Source organism: Vombatus ursinus, unplaced genomic scaffold, assembly GCF_900497805.2.
Source record: "Vombatus ursinus unplaced genomic scaffold, bare-nosed wombat genome assembly UNPS02014832.1, whole genome shotgun sequence".
Taxonomy (NCBI): Eukaryota; Metazoa; Chordata; class Mammalia; order Diprotodontia; family Vombatidae; genus Vombatus; species Vombatus ursinus.
In genome coordinates this window covers 57,709,460-57,712,555 of record NW_020954610.1, presented here as the reverse complement: position 1 = coordinate 57,712,555, position 3,096 = coordinate 57,709,460, and the positions used below count along the sequence as shown (strand labels likewise).

General features: G+C 42.5%; 1 pseudogene; it reads right to left on the bottom strand.

Moving 5' to 3' along the window:
• Window positions 1–2,125: 2,125 nt before the first annotated feature.
• On the bottom strand, window positions 2,126–2,715 carry LOC114025625 (annotated as a pseudogene).
• Between the last annotated feature and the right edge of the window lie 381 nt (window positions 2,716–3,096).

The window sequence follows — 3,096 nt, the reverse complement described above, 5'->3', positions numbered from 1 at the left end:
CCCTTTTCCTGCCCCCAGCACTGGACAGTATTTGGTGTACACCAAACGCCAGTGAGAACAGTATACTGTTTTATTTTGTTTTTTTTTAGTCTTTTTTTTCTTACTTTTTTTCTTTTAATTAATTGGTCTTATTTGATTCATTGTTTTTAAAGTATAAAACTCTGTCTTCCTCTGTATTTGGGGTCCAGGTCTATGGTGAGAAAGTCTGGTCCTGCTTTGTTAAGCAATTGGCCTGCATTCCTTAATAAATTGATATGCTTGGAAGATCAGACATTTGTTTTCCTCAGTCATTTCATCTTTCACCTGACACAAAGGGACAACAAAGGAATGAGCAGAAGGAGAAAGCAAGGACCCTCTCTTATCCTTTCTACCCCCTTCCACTTTTACCCCTTGATTGATTGTGGCACTTAGCTCTGGGCAGAAACTTAGGATCATAGATTGAAAGCTGAAATGGACCTTGAAGGTTGTCTAAGCCAACTCTGTACAGATGAGGAAATCAAGGCCTAAATTGTTAGATGATTGCCTGAGGTCACGTAGGTAGTAAGTGGCAGAGTCAGGACTCCAAACATAGCACTCTTTCTGATGCACCACACTGGGAGACAGGAATCGGGCCAGCATGGGTAACACAAGGGGAAACCAAGATTTTCCCTCTCAACCAGAGATCCTTGCTTCAAACCACCTTTCCCATAGAATGCATAGCTGTTTTCACCCCTTTGCTCTGTCCTTGGACTAGTATCTTTAGAACCTTATGAAGGAAAACAAATAATAATGCTCATATTTGTAGAGACTATTATGGTTTTCAAAGCATGCTGTCTCATTTGAGACTAACCATGACTTTTTGAGGGCAAATAGCATCACCCTCATTTTGTAGATGAGAAAATTGAGGTTCATAGTAGTTGACTTGGTAATTGGTACAGCTCAATCTATAACTGAGGTTTCCCAGCATTCTAATCCACAGCTCTTTGGTACTTTCCATAACGAGAATGTGTTTCTCAGAAAGCATCTGGCTCAATCCCAAAGGCCTTTACTTGGCATTGAGGTGTGGCTCATACAGTCAGACTAAGGTTGACCCTCTCTCTCTGTCTCTCTCTGTGTCTCTTTCTCTGTTTCTCTGTCTGTCTGTCTGTCTCTCTCTCTCTGTCTGTCTCTCTCTCTTCTTATTGTCCAAGATATTAAATCCAACAAAGTAATGTTTGTTAAATTGGGCTGTCCATACCCAGGGCCAGGTGAGTCAGTATAGGGTAGAGGATGGGGAGGATAGGTTCCTAATAAGGATAATTATAGGGCACAATTTTTTGTTTGGGGACAAGGTCATCCTATGATAGATTTAGATAAATGACAACATAGATTTAGAGCTAGAAAGGACTTTCAGAGGTCATTGAGTCCATCTCTCCCATTTTAAGGAAACTGAGGCCAGGAGAGCATAAATGACTTGCCCACAGTCACACAGGATTTGAACCCTTATCTTTCTGACTCAAATTCCAGTGCTCTACCCACAATTCCATACTACTGCAGAATTCTCAACAGGAATTTGACAGAAGGAAAGATTTGGGATGGAGAAAAGACTACAAATGTTATAGACTTGGTTTCTAGTTTTAGCCATATGTGATCATAGTCAAGCACTTCCCATCCATGTCTTGGTTTCCTTATCTGTAAAATGGAGGATTTGAAGCAGTGTGGAATAATGGAGGACCTGGATTCAAATCATACCTTTGATGCTTACTACCTGTGTGACATTAGCTAAGTGACTAAACCTCTTTATATAAATCCTCAGTTTCCTCATTTTATAAATGAGGAGGCCAGATTACAAGGCTGCTGAATACCTGTTTGAGCTCTAGATTTTTGACACTGAAGGCCTCTTCTAGCTCGAGTACTTCACGATTCCAAAAATGTTTCATCCCCCTGCTTTTGTACAGCAGGAAGAAATGTTTGTCATGGACCAGCATCCTCTGTTCTGCTCTCAGCCAGTGACAATGCATTGCTTGTCTTTAAGGTTCATCCAGATTCTCCTTTTGTCACCAGGTCCCAGCAGCCTGAGACAGAGGTTCCAGAATATAGGAGCAGAGGACACCCAATCTTCTACCCAATCCCAACATCTTTCCTAGGGTGGCCTCTGTCTCCAGCATCAGCAGCATTTATTCCTTGGCTCACTCGCTGGTGAAAGCTTGATAGAATCAGTCAAGAAGTTTTCAAAAATCCCCGGTGCTGGGACAGTGCTTGTCTGGTCAGCAGTTCAAATGCTTCCTCCACATTGATGTCATTCTTAGCACTGACCTCAAAGTAGAGTATGTCCTTCTCTTTGCACCAGTCTAGGGCTTTCTCCTGGGACACCTCTTGGTCATCCAGGTTGATCTTGTTCCCCAGTACCACCATGGGGAAAAGTTGCTCTGTGGGCACTATTTTCTGGAGAATGTCCCCTTCCAGGTGTCCAGGGCATGGAAGGAGTCTCGGTCAGTGACATCGAAGGCCAGCATGCAGCCATCTGAGCCCTTGCAGAATGTACCATGGAGTGGAACTGCTCCTTGTGTCCCTTACCTGTAACTTCAATGTTGTGTTGTCTACCATGATGACTTTGGAGAGGACGCTGGCTCCCAAGGTGGCCTGATTATCTTTGCAGAAAGTCTTGTGGACATACTAATTCAGGAGGGAGGTCTTTCCCACTCCTAGGGCTCCAATAATGATAAGTTTCAGGTCTACCTTTCACCTTGGGTCCATGGAGGAAACACAGAACCTTGTTCATCTTTGGATCTCTTCTCATCATGTCTCACACATCAAGCAGTCAGTCAATGGGCATTTGTTGTTTATCCTTTGTTCCTGAAAAGGACCATAACATCAGGGAGGTGATGCCATGACATGCAAGTAAATTGGATTTAAGTGAAGCAGGGCTGTATAAGGTCACCAGCCTCATTTTCTCCTCTGGAGCCACCTCTACTGGTAGTCTTTTGCAGGTGATTTTTTCTGCAGTAGACCACATCTTTATTGCCTCATCACTGATTTAGGTATAGAAGATATTGAGATCTTACAGGATTTATTTGTTGATTTTAAGAAAATATTTGACTTGACAGAGAATAATACTTAAAGGCTTTCCTCCAATAA